A 17,241-nucleotide genomic window follows, 5' to 3' on the forward strand; every position below is an offset into this window, starting at 1 on the left:
AAAGTGGCTTCCAATATTCTTCACAGCAGTTATAAGTAAAACTATATTTTAACTTCTCTCTAATGTTACATTATAACTCTCTTCTTTTTATAATCTATCCTGCCTAATCATCAAAAACAAATCACAAGATAATTATTTTCATTTTAACACAAAAAGTCCATAAGAGGACTTTTCTCGTCACCAATAAATGTAGATATTGTCCTTTCTCTAATCAAAGAAGTCAATTTGTTCATCTCAGCAAGTTCTGTCAATTTCACCAAATATTCCTCCATGGTGGGTAATGCAGAATCTTTCTATCTTTGTGCATATAGCATTCTTGCCACAGTAATTATATATTGAAATAATCTTCCATGGCTTTTTTCTAACTGTTTCTCCATCAATCCTAAGAGGGGGAAAAAAAAAACTTCTGGTTTCAATTGAATATTAATCTTTAAAATCCTCTCTATCAATGTATGTATTGGAATCCTTTTTTTTTTTTTAAGCTTTTTTACATGTTCACCAAGCACGATAAAATGTCCCTTCATGTTCACATTTCCAACATGCATTTGAAATTCCTTTATACATTCTAGATAGTAGTCTTTTAGATAAAAACCCACATTGATCTTCATGAATAATGTCCTGTAAAGCTATTTTCAACCTTTTAACCAAAATTGTGGTAAATAATTTATGATCATTATTCAATAAAGATATTGGCTGATAATTTCTTGTTAAAGCCAGGTCTTGGGACTCTTTAGGTATTAATGCTATATTACCCTCTTTCTGGCTATTGGGAAACTTTTCCTTTTTTTTTTTCTTCCTAGCATTTTTCCCACATGTGCAGAGTCTGCTTTTTTCAGATCAACCGAATGTTGATCCATTGGTTGCAAAAGGAATTGACCAGCTGGCTTGTCGCCCAAGCTTAATGTCAAGGACTGAGAGAGAGTGACTGGCCCAAAGCCACCCAGTCAGCTTTCATGCCTAAGGCAGGACTAGAACTCACAGTTTCCTGGTTTCTAGCCTGGAGCCTTAACCGCTAGACCAAATGGGCTCTCTATTATCAGGAATCTTTCCATTCTATAAAATAATATTCATTATTAGTTGTTAAGGTTGTAAAAGTTCATCCTCAAAACATTTATAGTAAGAAACTGGCAAACCATCTGGACCTGGTGCATTTCCTATTTTAGTCTTTTTAATAGCTTCACACACTTCCTTTATTGTTATACGTCCATTCAAAATTTGTCTCTGATTCTCTGTAATGTTCAGTAAATTATGTTTATATAAACATCCATCCACTTTTTCCAAGGACATTGCTTGAGCTTTATGTAAAGTAGAATAATACTGATGAAACACTTTTCACATATTTGCATTAACTGTTATTACAGCATTTCCCTCCTGTAACTTTAGTATTATTTTCTATTCTTTTTCTTTTCACAACTTATGTGCCAACCATTTTCCCAGTTTATTTGCAAACTTTCTTTGCTTTGTGTAATTCATCTTTATTTCCATCTCTCTCACTGTTAACATAGATAGTTGTCTCTGCAGAAGTTTAATTTGGTGGGTAATAGTTGTCCTCCCTGGTGATTTTTTAAATTCTTCTTCCTTATTTTTAATCTCATCCATAATCACTTGTATTATCTCTTGCCTTTTCTTTTTAAATTCACTATTATGTTGTATAAAATATACTCTTACAAAAGCTTTGCTTACTTCTGTGCCTTTTTTAAGATTGTTTTTTAATAATTTTAAAATTATTAATAATTTTATTAAAATTACATCAAACAGATAAAACTAATACAAAACCCTAATACAAAAATATGTCGAGAAAAAGAAATATTTTAAAAGTGCAGAAAAAATCCCCTCCCCTCAAAAAAGAAGGAATGAATTAAGAAGAAATTTCCCCTTCATCCCCAGGAAGTATATTCAACATCAACAACTTATCACTATCTCTTAAAATACATCCAAATACATCTTCATTCCATACCCACCCCATTTTCTATAAACTCATCTCTAAACCTTCAGCTCTCTTTATTAATCAGCAAAGCTCCAGTAAAAGATAACAGAAATACCTAACAACATGTATACAACTATAGTCTCCCTTTCCATTTAATCAAAAAACCCCTAATCCCTCTCTTTAATAATCTGAATCTCAAAAAATTAAAAACTATTAAACACTACCAGAAATAGTAACCCCTTATTTACATATCAAAATAGTAATGAAGATATTGCAAACTAATCCATTACAGCCAGTTTAACATTTCCAAAAAGAACAATCTAGTCAAAATAACCATTAAACATCACCAGAGATAGCAACTCCTTATTTAACCATAATCAAATGAGCCAATTTTGTATTTTTTTTCTTCCTACCAGCAATCCTTAGTTCCCATAAATAAAGTTCTAACTTCTGCTTTCTTCTACTCTGTCTCTTCTCTCAGAATTCTTGTCATCTTTATCCAAGTCCACTTGTAATTTCTGAGTAGTAACTCCAGTAGGTCTCTTATATTCCAATTTAAAAAGGTAATCCACATCACTCTTTAGATTTTTTTTTTAATTGCAGAAAAAAATAAAGAAAGAACTTACAAAGCTGGAAAGACGTAGTTTTCTTTTCTTTTTTAAATGGATTAAAGAGAGACTTACCCAGCGAATACTAAACTTGCAGTCCCAAAGGTTTTTCAATCTTAAAAAAAGCAATAAAAGAAAATTAAGCTCCAAAGTGATTTAAAGGATGAAGTTTGGTCAAACCTTGAGTCCATAAAAGGCTGCATTAAAAACTCAGAGAATGATGGAACCTGCAACTCCCAGCTGACTGCAAAAACATCTGTTTCTGCTGTCTACTCACAAGAACCAGCTGTGAAGGAGTACATATAAGTAATCTCAAGATCTCTTTTTGATCCAGAGAATTTTGGCAGTCTGGATTCTGCATCCAGCTGCCTTTTTGGCCATAATGTCCCCCATGATCACCATTCCTCACTAGAAGTCCCTATAAGATTATTCTCAAAAAATTCTTTTAACTTCTTTTTGCAATCCTCCACTACTGTTTCCTTTTGTAACAATATCTTATTCAATCTCCACCTAAAAGATCAATTTTTCCTTTTAAAAGTTAAAGTCACTAGATCGTGGTCTGAGAAAGCCTTTGGTAATATCTCCAGTTTATGAACATTAATAGCCAAAGTCTTAGAGATCCAAATTTTATCAATTTTGAAAAAGTTCTATGTCTTTCAGAAAAATAAGTACATTCTTTTGAGTCACCATTTTTATATCTCCATACATCAACAAGCTCCAAATTATTCATTGGATAATAATAATAAAAAAAATCTTTGGTAATTTGCCTTGCGTATTTTTTATATCTTTTTGTGGGGAAACCACTCCATTCCACTCTCCCAGGAAACACCAATTTTCATACTGAAAGTCCAATTTATCCATAAGCCCTTTATAAAATACTGTTTTATCTTCATCTGAGGTATAAATTCCCAAATCAAAGTCTCTAAGGCTACCTCATGTAGATTAACTTCCACCCCAACATATCTGCCATGATCATCAGTCAATATAAGTTTTGGATATAGTTGAGGATTTATATACAAAACAACTCTCTCTCTCTCTCTCTCTCTCTCTCTCCCTCCCTCCCTCCCTCCCTCCCTCCCTTCCTTCCTTTTCCTGCTGAAATCAATTCTTCATCCAACTTTTGTGACTCAAATATTTTATATCTTTATATCTTTTATATCTTTTTTACCCTAATATCTGTTTCTTATAAACCAATCAAATCTTGTTTTAACTTTTTCAATTAATGATTTTTCAATTAGTGATTTTTTTTCTCTTTTGAGGAGCATTTGCTCCATTTGCTCCACATTAAGCATTTATAATCCCTAGTTATGGCAAAATTTTAGAAGAGTCAATACCTGTAGCACCCAATGTGGTATCATCTTCAGTGTCTTATTGTATCTGTTGTGGCATTTGTTTTGTCGCATCTGTCATTGTCACTTCCATTTGCATTTCCTCCAGTTGTTCTTTAAATTTTCCCTAAAATATCTTGCTTTCTGCCCAGAGTTCAGTCTGAATCTCTGCTGTTTAAAAGTAAAATATCACCCCTCCCAACTTATCTCATCTGAATGGAACTTTTTTCTGTTTAAGTTTGTCAGGGAAAAAAAAAAACCCTTTTCTCTTACATAATATTCTAATTGGAATTTCCTTAAGTACAATTACATCTGTATTATTAGTCCTCAATCTAGTATTAAAGTTCTGCTGCAAAACGTAATCTCTAGTCTTCTTTCTGACAAGGAAGTGCAAGTTCCTTATTCTCCAAGTGCATGAGGTTCATGTCCCTTGGAACATTTCTTAATTTTACAAATTGTGTATGGATCCTATAAACCGTATCAATCTCTGTCTCGGTGTGATCTTCCTCCCAATCCAAAATATTAGACTCAACAATCTTTCCTCTAATATCTCCTCCATGGTCTTCTAGAATTGCTCTGAATCTTAAACAAAATTCTTTTTCTCTCAGTTCCAGTAATGTCAAGTTATCCAATTTTTTCTCCATCTCTCTATAACTTCTGTCTTACTTTTCAAAACTTCCACTTTGTCATTAATTTGTTTCACATCTCCAGACAATTGTCCTACAGATTCTTCAATCTTCTTAACTTCTTCTGTCATATTGTTTTTTATCCCTGCAAATCCTTCTTCCATTTCCTTTTTAAAAGCATCCAAACTATTGGCAACCATTACAGTCATCTTCTTGCCAAATTCCTCAAACATTTTCTGCAATAAATCTGGTGTAATACCCTTATCTGTAAGTTGTTCTAATGAATCTCTTCTTCCTTCTCCTATTCTTGTTAGTTTTCTTGTGGTTGTCATTGTGATAAAGTGAAAGTATGTCAATTACTAGAGTAAAAGTAAAAGGCAGTCCCCTCTCTCTCTCTCTCTCTTTTCTCTTTTGCTTTTTTCTGTCTTTAACACTTTAGTCCCAATTAGCTTTCCATAGTTACAGTCACACAGTTTCACCCATATTACCCTTATCTTCTTATTTTATAAAATCCACCAATTTTCTACTTTCTTTAATAATAAACAATCAGCATTCCCACAAAGGTCCAGTCTGTATGTCTGATTAATTTTACTATTTACAAAGGCACTTTCCTCAAGAAAAAAAAAAGTCTTCTGTTTTCTAAAATTACTGCCTCCTTTATCCATTTAAAACTTTCTTGAATCACAATCTTGTTCAGCTTTTTTCTTCTAAATTAAAATCCTTTAAAATAGTTTTTTTCTTTCTTTCTTTTTTTCCTCTTCTTAATTCCAAGAAGAAGGCAACTCACCAAGTGTCTTTGTTCTTTCCTGCCATTTGGAATATCTCTCTTAGGTTGTAAATTAATTATATCTGAAAGTGTTTAAGAAAGTGAGGATTTAGCGAGTCATATGTCTTTAAAGGCTGCACAGAGACTTTGGGTACATTGTTATTCCCTCAGCTCCCAAGCCACTCAATTCGTGATGAAGAAACTCAATTCCTGTGGTCTCCTCACAAGGAGCGGCTATTCAGACCACACGTGGGCGATCGCCCAATCTCTCCTTCTCTGGAGAGAATTTCATCAGGCAGAACCTGCTGCCTGGCCACTGATTTCACCATGGTGCTGTCCTTGCTTGCAGAGATGCTTGCAGAGATGTCTAACCTGCCATAAATCCTCACCTAGAAGTGCAACTGATACCCCTTCTCAATGCAAGAAAAGTCCTATTGTGTGCTTTGCTGGTAATACTCTCAAATTCAATCTCTTGCAACTCAGTTGATGTCTTTCATCAGTGCTCTACCCAGCAATATTCTCTGTGAGTGGCTCTTCTCAGCTTAAAGTTCAGGCACTTCAGACAGAGCTGTGGTTGTGATATCCTGAGAACAGGCTCTGCTTTATTTTTGAAGTATGATCTCCACATACTTGATTAAGTCCCAGTTGTTGGTCTATGATTCTCCAGTTGTTTTTCTAGTCTAGTCTATTCTACTGCATAAAAATTATGGGATGACAATTATGTACAGTCAATCTGTTAGAGAATCACTGAGGGAAAGACTTGTTCCACTATAAGATAAGATGTTTTCCTATTAATAAATTTCAGCCCAAGTCAATCTGACAATTCTATATTCAGTTTGCAAAATGTTCTTCACTCCTGTTAGCAAACCTAGCTGTGTTTCTGCATAGTAAGAGTCTGAGATAAGCCTAGTGTTGTACCAAGAATTTATCCTGCGCTTTTCCCAACTGTACTCATTCAGGTTGGTGGAAATAAATTACTTTTAGATTTTTTTTTTAAATGACAAAAGAATTTCAGTGAAATTCCCTTGGTTAAAATCACCAGGGATCCTTGGGTATGTATGAATGTTGTCTCTCTGTCAAATCTAGAGCCTCACTTTTTCCTACACTTCAGTTAAATCAGAAGGGAACTCCTCCCAGCTGGACTTTTTCAGATAAGGAAGTGGGGGCAACCAGGAAATTGGAGAGTGATAAAGAAATGTGTACCAACATCCTCTTGTTACCTTAACAAGAATAAATAAGTTCAAAAATACCTTCAAAAGGACTTCTAAAGCACCTTGAGAATGAAGAAGAAACTAGAAGCTGCTTTTTCAAGGGGAAAAAAATTCAAGAACTCGAAAGGCAAATATTGGCACAGATTTAGATGAGACAGACTGCTGAAGCTCCATAGCCATGCAGGAAATAAATAAATCTTGTCTTCCAAGATTTCTAGTTTTCATAGCAAATGCCAGTCTGATAGTTACAGAACTTATAAAGTATTAAGAAATAAAGAACAGGCCACAGCAGGCTCTATGGAAGAAAAGATTTACAAATATATAGAAAAATATTTTCCCAAACTGTAACAGACACTGATACTATTTAGTAGCTGGGACTGGTTCAGAAGACTTACCCCTTTAGATGAGAGGAGGACTCCTTGTTCCTCAATTTCTCTGTCCTCATTATGTGTACTTCATCAGCACACCACCTATTCTCCATCCAACAACCATCCAATTAACCTATAAACATTAAAGCATAAGCTTTAAGTTTTAAGACGTGGTCAAAAGTAAGGACATGCTGCAACATCTTATTCCAATCTTACTTATATGAGGAAGTGGACAGGGTCCTCCAAACAGTCAATGCCACCACTTGCCAGTTAGACACATCTCCCTCCTGGCTCGTTAAGACTACTCAGGAAGTGACTTGTAGGTGGGTCCAGGAGATGGTGAATTCATCCTTGAGGGAGGGAATGTTTCCAGCTGCCTTAAAGAGGCACTGGTGCATCCCTTTCTCAAGAAGCCATCACTGGATCCCACCATACTGGACGATTTTCATCCAGTCTCCCCTTTTTAGGGAAGGTGGTTGAGAAGGTGGTGGCATTGCAGCTCCAGAGGATCCTGGAGGAAACAGATTATCTGGACCCCTTCCAGTCAGGTTTCAGGCCTGGATTCGGGATGGAAGTGGGATTGGTTGGACTCATAGATGATCTCTGGTGGGAGCAGGATGGAGGTAGTGCATCCATCCTTGCTCTTCTTCACCTTTCAGAGGTTTTCGATAACATCAACCATGGTATCCTTTTGGTTCAACTTAGGGAGTTGAGAGTGGATGGCACAGTTCTGCACTGGTTCTCTTCCTTCCTGCAAGGTTGATCCCAATCGGTGTTGATTGGGAGTGAGAAATACAGCCCACGGCCCTTCCATTGTGGGTTGGCATAGGGTTCTCTGTCCATTCCTTTTTAACATCTACATGAAACCACTGGGTGAGAACATATACCACCATGGGATGAGGTATCATCAATATGCAGATGATACCCAGTTATACATCTCCGTCCTGGGTGAGGTGATTAATGCCGTGACTACCCTTTCACAACCCTGGAGGCTGTGGGGGTCTGGATGGGGAACAACAGGCTTCAGCTGAACCCTGGTAAGATGGAGTGGCTGTGGATTGGAGGCCCCTTTGTATCTAAGGATTTACTATCTTTGGTTTTGGATGGGGTTCCACTACCCCAAACAGACCCAGTGTGTAATTTGGGGGTCCTCCTGGACTCATGACTCCTGCTTGAGGACCAGGTGGCAGTCATTGCCAGGAGGGCCTTTGCCCACCTTTATGTGGTCTACCAGTTACGCCCCTTCTTGGATCAGGAGGCTGTCCAGTCAGTCACTCAGGCCTTCGTCATCTCTTGGTTAGACTATTGCAATGTGTTTTACATGGGGCTACCCCTGAGGAGTATCTGGAAGCTACAGCTGGTTCAAAATGCAGCCACATAGATGATATTAGGTGCCCCTAGGATAGCACATGTAATCCCTTTGCTGCAGGAGCTGCATTGGGTGCCAGTTTGCTTCCAGGTCCAATTCAAGGTGTTGGTTATCACCTTTAAAGCCCTACATGGCATGGGACTGGGTTACCTGAGGGACCGTCTCATCCCCATTACATCAACCCATCCCACCTGGTCAGGCAGAGGAGGCATGTTGCGGACCCTGTCAGTGAGAGAATGTCGGCTGGTGGGGCCCAGGAGGAAAGCCTTCTCTTTCATTGCCCCTACCCTTTGAAATATTCTGCCCCCAGAGATACTGCCCCTACCCTCCTAGCTTTCCAAAAAGGATTAAAGACCTGGCTGTGCCAGTGTGCCTGGGGAGATATGGACTCTAACTGTCCCTAGGAGTGGTTAGCGCCCTGATGACACTCCCTTGAATTATTTGCCAATTCTCCAACTTTCTTGGAAGCTATTTATTATTAGATTGTTTTTTATATTGTGTTTTAATGAATTTTATCTCTGCTGTAAACTGCCCAGAGTTGTTTCAATGAACTGGGCAGTGACAAATTTGATAAATATATAAAAATAAATAAATAAAATAATCTTAATACATACATTCCTCATTTGCAGAAGGCAAGGCATATACAAGAATGATACTTTTGCATATCTCTACTTATACAATTAAAGATCACTGTATTTTGCCTATCAGATACTGCAGACAACGATTAGCCACTGGTTGACAGTTTTCAAGGAATGTTTGCCCTTATCTGTCTGCCTATAGTGATAGAATGTTTTCCTCCTCCTAGAAATTGGATTTTACATTGCTTAATGTTATGTCTTGTTGCAACTTTATGAACATATTAGGCATTGGATCACAAGGAAATATGAAATTAGCTCCTTCTCTTACCAAAACAGGACATCATCACCATAATGGATCTTGAAAGGATTAAATCTAGGATGGCAGTCCAGTTCAAGAGACATAGCCTAACCTTTTAGTTTAAGCCACTGAGGTCTTCTACTTCCAAAAGACCAGACTCAGAACAGGTTCATGGAAATCAGGAGCAGGAAATCACTAGTGAACAGGCTGCCTGTGCATTTTGTTCATCAAATCTATGTTAGTTGTAGAAATAGTTAATTGTAGTCAATAAAGGTTATGGATATTTTCAATCCAACAATTAATTAAGAATCCATCTTGTGCTTGATTTCCCCATTCCACTTCCCCACCAAGCAGGTACTTTAACAGCAGTTTTTATTCATTCATGTAGGATTTTTTTTTTCAGGAATGTGTGTGAAGGTGTTCTGTCAATAAGCTTTTCTTTTAAATAAAAGAAAGGAAAATTAATATTTAACCAGATGATTACATTCTGTCTGCTTCATTAATTTTTTATTAATCTTGTGAAAACATTGTTGATGGAAATGATATTGACAGTTGCAAAAAAGTCTTCTGGTAAATGGAGTCTCATTATTCCATGTAATATGAAGCATTTTCACAACCTTGTTTAGTAAATCCTTTATGTAGATTCTAAATGCTACCAGCATTAAAAAAAACACTGCTACTCATCATTCTGATATATAGTTGGAAGGGACATTATGGTTCATCTAGTCCTGCTCAACACAGGATCCACTAGATCATCCCTGACAAATGATTGTGCAGCCTATTTGAAGGTCTTATCATGTCACGTATCAGAGTATTTGACTGGCTGGCAGCTAGTATAGTTAAGACATTCCTCCTGATGTCAGACCTGAACTTCCTTTTTTCTAGTTTAACCCATTGGTGGCAACAGAGAATAAGTGTGACTGTGTGACAACCCTTCAGATATTTGAAGGCAGGTATATCTTCCCTTACATCTTCTCTGTATGTTGAATGTATCCACAACAATAGTTATTCTTTGGAGGGCTTGGTTTCCAGATCCTTCATCATCTTGCCAGCCTCCTCTGAACTTTCAGCCCATTTCTGTAAGCTATCGAGATAATTTCAAATGCTATTCCTGTCTGCTAGGCTATCAGCAACTCCACCCAGTTATGCAAATTTGATAAGCATATCTTTCATTTCTTCATCTGAGCCATTAATAAAAACAGTGAAGACTAGAGGGCCTAGGAACAATTCTTCTGGTATCCTACTCAATATCACTTTTCAGCATGAAGGAACCACTTAGTACACTTTCAGAATAATTTTCAAGTTATCCAGACTCCATATAATTACCTTTTAATCAGCTGATCATTGGATAGTTTATAAAATGCTTTGCTGAAGTCAAGATATATATTTATCTACACCATTCCTACCATTTTATCTACACCATTGATTAAGAAAGTTACCTAACCAAAAATGAGATAAAATTAGTCTGGCAAGGTTTGTTCTTGAGAAATCTATGAAGATTAAATTGCTACATCATTGTGTTGGCTCTAGTAGTCAGCTGGGAACAAATAGATTGTTCCAGTTCAAAGGGAGTAGCTTAAACCAGGGTGGAATGCCAAAAGGGATTTTACCCAATAAATGTTAAGACAGATACAGAGGAAGAAATATTTTATTTATTTATTTATTCAATTTGTATAGCTGCTCATCTCCCATTTGTGACTCTGGCTCACATACTTAAAAACAATCAAATAGCACAAGCAGTAAACAAAATACAGAAATAATTAACAAACACAATAACCCCTTCAAAACCAAATTTAAAAACTCAATTAAAACAAAAAATTAAAACTGAAAAACATAGAAAGCAGGCAAGTGAAAGTCATGGATCAATCAGTACAGCTATCTGGCAGGCTCCAAACCATAACCATATCCCCAGGAACATTGATGCAACCATGCCTTTAGAACCTTTTGAAAAGCAAGAAGGGTTGCAGACAATCTAACCTTTGTGGGATGATGCTCGAGAGGGTGGGTGCTGCAGTAGAAAAGATCTCCTCCTGGGTCCCATTAGATGACACTTCTTAATAGATGGGACCTATACCATGCCTTTTCTGCCAGACCTGATGGGATGGGTAGATGTAACTGGGAAGAAGCAGTCCTCAAATAACCTGGTCCCATGCCACATAGGGATTTAAGTTATTACTAGCACCTTGAATTGAACCTGGAAGCAAACTGGCAACCAATGCAGCTTACAGAGCAGAGGTGTAATATGCACTGATCTTGGGGTGTACATACTGCCCTTGCTGCTGCATTTTGCACCAGCTGAAACTTCTGAATGCTCTTCAAGAGCAGCCCCATGTACAGCATGTTACAGTAGTCCATTTGGGGGGTGACCACGGCATGTGTGACTGAGAGTAGAACCTCTCAATCCAGGAACAGGCACAACTGGCACACAACACAAAGCTGTGGAAGCGACCTCCTGGCCATGACTTCTACCTGCTCTTTGAGCAGGAGTTGTGAGTCCAGAAAGACTCCCAGATTGCACCAGGGTCAGTCCGGGGTAGTGCAACCACATCCAGCTCCAAAGATGTAAGTCCCCAGAACCCCAAGACCCCAAGACCCAAAGCTACCCAGTCTTGCTAGGGTTGAGCTAAAGCCTGTTGTTCCCCATCCAAACCCTCACAACCTCCAAATACAAGTGACAGCAACACCGTCACTTAATTCACCAGAGACAGAGATGTACAAGTGAGTATTATCAGCATGAGAATGATACCTCACCTCATGGCAATGGATGACTACACTCAGCAGCTTCATATCAAACCATGTCCTTCAGCTTGCCAGGAACCTTCTAAATTAAAACCTCCCGCAGGGTCACTCATGCCCTGGTCACCTCCGGGTTGGACTACTGTAATGCGCTCTACATGGGGCTACCCTTGAAGAGTATCCGGAAGCTACAGCTGGTGCAGAATGCAGCAGCGCAGACAGTTCTCAATGCCCCTAGGAGGGCATGTATAACACCGCTGTTGCGTGAGCTGCATTGGTTACCAGTTTGTTTCCAGGTCCAATTCAAGGTGTTGGTCATTACCTTTAAAGCCCTTCACAGGACAGGAACAGGTTATCTGAGGAACCGCCTCGCCCCGGTCATTTCAGCTCACCCCACTCAGTCCAGCAGAAGGGGCAGGTTGCAGACCCCACCGGTCAGGGAATTTCGATTGGTGGGGTCTAGGCAGAGAGCCTTTTCTGCTGCAGCTCCCGCCCTATGGAACATCCTGCCTCCTGAGGTCCGGTGTGCCCCCTCCCTCATGGCCTTCAGGAAAGGGATTAAATCCTGGCTCTGCCAGAAGGCCTGGGGGCCGGAGGGGGGCCCGCACCTGTGGAGATGGCTGGTGGGGTCATGGGTTTGTTCCCCCCCTCCAGCATCTTGCAGGTTTTTATAGGGCCAAAATTAGAGGAGGTTTTAGGGCATTTTTAATATATGTTTTTTAATTATTTATAGATTTTATCCATGGTTGGAGGGACCTGTATTTTCTCTTTTTTATTATTGTGAGCCGCCCAGAGTCACCTGTTGGGGGAGATGGGCGGCATACAAGTTTGATAATAAAAAATAAATAAATAAATAAAAGTAGATGGACCCATAGAGCAAACAGTTGTGCAATGCCTTTCTAGGACTTTGGTCTCCACCAAGGTTCAAAGTGCTAGAAGCTTTTGCCATCTTTTTTACTTTTCTTAAGGGGCAGGAAATATAAACAGTCACATGGCCTGGTAGCACAACTTATCAGTGACTTGTTCACAACTTCAGACAGTTGAGCTTCTGCCAGAGATATTTTAAGTATGTCATCATCTCTAGCAGACAACACCTGGGTACAATCTGATGAGATCTCTTGTCAATAGTTTGGGGACCTAGATAATACAGGTAGTCCTTGCTTAATGACCATTTGTTCAGCAACTGTTCAAAATTATGACAGCACCGAAAAAATGGACTTATGACCTCTGCCTGAAATTATGACCATTGTAGTGCCCCCACAGTCACATTATCAAAATTCAGGCATTTGGCAGCCCACCCACACTTACAATTGCAGGGGCACCTCAACTCCCACCACCCACTGATTTCTGCCCCCAGTCTCTACCCTTTTGGTTCCCTGCTGCCCTGTGCTCCATTGCCCCAGCTTCCCTACTCGCTTTCCCATTGACTTTCTGGTGAAGCCAGCAGGGAAGATTGAAAATGGCAATCACATGATCACAGGGCAATTGCAAGTGACTTGGCAATTGCAAGCCACTGCTGCCTGCTGAAAGGACTCCCTCTCACCTCTGGGGGCTGGCTGAAAAAGCTCTGTGTCAAAATCCAAGCAGGATTTTCAGTCACTTGAGAAGCCTCTTGACTCTGGGGCTGAAAATCCAAGCAGTTCTGAGGCCCTCATGCACCCAACCCACACTGCACCCCTGTGCACCCTCACACACAACCTTGCTCCCTCCCCCATCTGGCAGCACCTGGAGCTTGCAACTTCCTGCCGGCTTCCCCACTGACTTAAATATGGGAACCCGGCAGGAAGTTGCCTTGCCTAATGACTGAGACATTCACTTACACAGCTGGGGCTGCCCTCCCCCCCCCCCCCATATTGTCCTCTTTGTCTTAATTGTTACAAGCAGCAATTTAGATTAAAAAGCTCAGAGGCAAGATTGATTCATGAGATGGAATCCACAGAAGTTGCTAAATGGATGTGTGTATGGAGGAATTTATAATACAAAGCTTGCTAAGTAAAAACAGTTTAAGAACTTGTTAGAGTACTCCTTTCTGCATATACATATGGAGTATCTATCTTATATGTGCAGAAGGAAAAGGTAGACTATTCCATTAGCTCTTTGCCAATCTTCTGCCATGCTACTGCAATTGTTTTCAAGGTGCTTAGAGGTCAAAATCATTTCTGATATTCTCTAGAACATTGCAGGTATTGTGATGTCTGACTGATCTGACTCATCTGCAATTTGCTGGATTGTTCTTCCTCTTCCTCTTCCTCTTCTTCTTTTGCTGTCCTCCATTCAGTATGTATTTTACCAGTTATCCAGAATTTTTGAGCAATAATGCATAAGAATCCAATCAAGCCATTATCTAATACCCATAACTTCTCTAGGATATAATTAACTTTATCCAGGATTTTTAAATTCAACGTAAAGAGTGTTATCTAACTATTTCTCTGTCAATCTCAAATGTTAATCCTACCATTTCATCCTTCTCTTCACAGTTCCCTCGTGGAACAAATATTTGTTTTGTGGGAGAAGACAATTTCTCTTGCCATGGGATCCTACTTTTCATTGCCTTGATTGTGTTAATATCTATTTTCTGAAGTTCAAGATATGTGTTCAAGAACCTTGTGCTTAATTTCCCTTAAAACCAGGAATTCTAGCATTACATTATCACTTTTTCCTGCTGCTTTCAGTTACTCGACTATATTTTTCCTATTGATTAATAACTTGTCCATTTCTCCACCCTCTGAAGGATGAAGTCATCAACAAGATAAATCAGGAATTTTCTAGAAGGAATATAACTGGGAAAATTTGCCTCTCAATGGAAAATGTGGATTCGAAGTCTCCCTATTTATATCACTTTGTAAATATATCTGTACATTTAACATAGCATGAACAATATATAATTGAATATAAGGTGATAAGTCAGCTATTTTTAGAGTGAGTTTACTCTTGGGAACTGACTGTAGTGATGAAGAATAGAAGAATTTTCAATCTTATGTCATTTAAATTTCTGTAAGAAATGGTACAACTAGGCCTGCCTTGAGCCAAAATTTGGAGTTCCATAGCCCATTTCTGCCTGCCTGATTACCTTGCAACGAACAATGGGGGCAGTAGAAAACAACTGAAGCTTATTCCCAAGTGAAACTCCATATTGTTATTGTGCTAGTATTCTTTAAGTAAATTTAACATACAAAATTGTGTATGCTCAAATTTATGTTTTATCATGACTGGCAAGCATTTTTTTTTTCCTCTCTGCAAATTAGAAACGTACAACTTATTATGAACACTGAATAAACATTGTAGGGAGAGAGAATACATTTTAAGTATGCTTCATAATGATATAATTGATATAATGATATATGGTTTGGGGGGACTTCAACCTGCTGTCCCTGGGACATGCCTCAAGGGTGGCTTGGGAGTTTATGGCACTATGGCAGCTATGAGCCTTTCCCAGATTATTCACAACTCAACTCGGGACAGTGGCCTCACACCGGACTTGATTTTCTTGTCTGAGTAGTAGCAATGTGGTCTGAAGGTGGAAGTTAAATCTGTCTCCTTTATCATGGTCAGATCATGCCCTGGTAGCCTTGGGATTCTCTTATGCAATCCCCCTCCTCAGGGAGACAGGACCCATTGAATTGGTCCACCCCCAGCAACTGATGGACCCAACAGGGTTCCAAAGGGAGCTGAGGTTATACCCAAGGATCTGCTGCACAGTCCAGCAGAGACCATCCCACACCCAATCCACACTGTACCCCCACTGGGGTGGCTGGCACCTTGAAGATGATCCTGTAACCTTTATTTACCATCAGTATCTTGGAAGCCATTATTTATGTATGAACATGGTTTTTAATTGTATTTTTATTGTATTTTAATTAATATTTATTCTTGTTTTACTGTAAACCGCCCAGAGCCATTCTTGAGTGAGATAGGTGGTGACTAAATTTGAAATATAAATAAATAAATAAACACCTTGCCTTGAGACTATGAGCCAATGGCATCCACAGTAAATCGCAATACAGGCACCCCATGCCAAGCAGCTTTTGCTGAAATCTAATGCAGGTACAAAAAATCTAGCATTTGCATTATGATATTGTGAGTCATATGTTATTAATTGCCTTTCTTGCACCCACCCATGGACACCCATGATAGAAAAGGATTAATAGATTGATAATTTTAAAATAATGTCATGAATATTTGCAATCTTATTGATATCTAGCCACTTACATCTCAATTGTTCTACTAAAAGAGAGACAGAGAGGAAGTGTCTTATAGAATAATTCTGGATTGTTCTTACTGGTTCAGATGCTGGCTTAGTTGCTCCTTGGATTAAGTTGTATCAATTCTATTCCACTGACTCAGGAAGACAATAACATCTTCAGAATGTCTAACATTATCCAAAAGACTGAAGGATAGACAGCTACCCACTTCCATTTTCAAAACAATATTACAAACAACTTTGGGAATGGTTTCTGGAATTGTAATTGTAGAATAGTACCAATTTCATTTCTAATTAGAGCACTATAAAGAATAAAGCTTTAAAGTTTAAAATTAGTTATTAAAACAAGCTGTAATCTGCCAACACCTATTTTATGAACAGGGGAAAATATGCTTCTTTGTTTTAGCTTCTCATGACAATATTAAACCTGACATTATAACACAAGAACAGGACAAGTCCAATTCTGCAAACAATGTTATGTTTTATTATCTGTAATATTTGCATATTGCAGCAAGCAATTACAACACAATTGTGCAGAGTCCAATCTCCACAGTGTAATGACTTCGTGATTATCTGTCTTTAGGTGATGAATGCAAAGACTTCTCAGCCTTAGAGTGGTGCAGGAGGCATTGCTTCTTAACACCTGAATCACTTCCCCCTTGCTACTTGTAAAAGATAGATTAAAAGCGTAAGCTTTCCACCCATCATTTCATCATCTTTTCAGCCTTGTCTGCAGAGGTTAAAATATGTGACTGTGCATAATGAAATCTGTTTCCATCTCAGTTGTGGGAGATCTCATTTGAAACTAAGTGACTACAATAACATTGGTTAAAGACACATGTTTAATACTTTGTTTATATAAATCAAACCATACTACAGCTAAACTATACAGGTTCTTCCTTTATATAAGTCCTCCCAGCTCATTTGATAAATATGCAAACACGCTAGTTTCTCCTGTCAGCACAACCACTGTTTCATGGACAAACCTCTTTGTTTATCACTGCCCCTTACACTATTATTGGGTTACAAACTGATATTAACTTGAAGTTTTATGTGTTGTAGTGTCAAAGAAGTTACCAAAGCAACTCTTAATAATATTTTAAGAGTATGTTCCCTGCTGAAACTTCTATCAGGTAAATGACAAAATATGTATCCTAAATGAAATTGTGGAAAATGTAATTATTCAGCTATGCATTTTGTAAACCATGCTTATCCTTGCATTGGA

This window comes from Python bivittatus, unplaced genomic scaffold, assembly GCF_059951505.1.
Source record: "Python bivittatus isolate LINGU-HERP-01145 unplaced genomic scaffold, Pbiv_v1 ctg000080_np1212, whole genome shotgun sequence".
Classification (NCBI taxonomy): Eukaryota; Metazoa; Chordata; class Lepidosauria; order Squamata; family Pythonidae; genus Python; species Python bivittatus.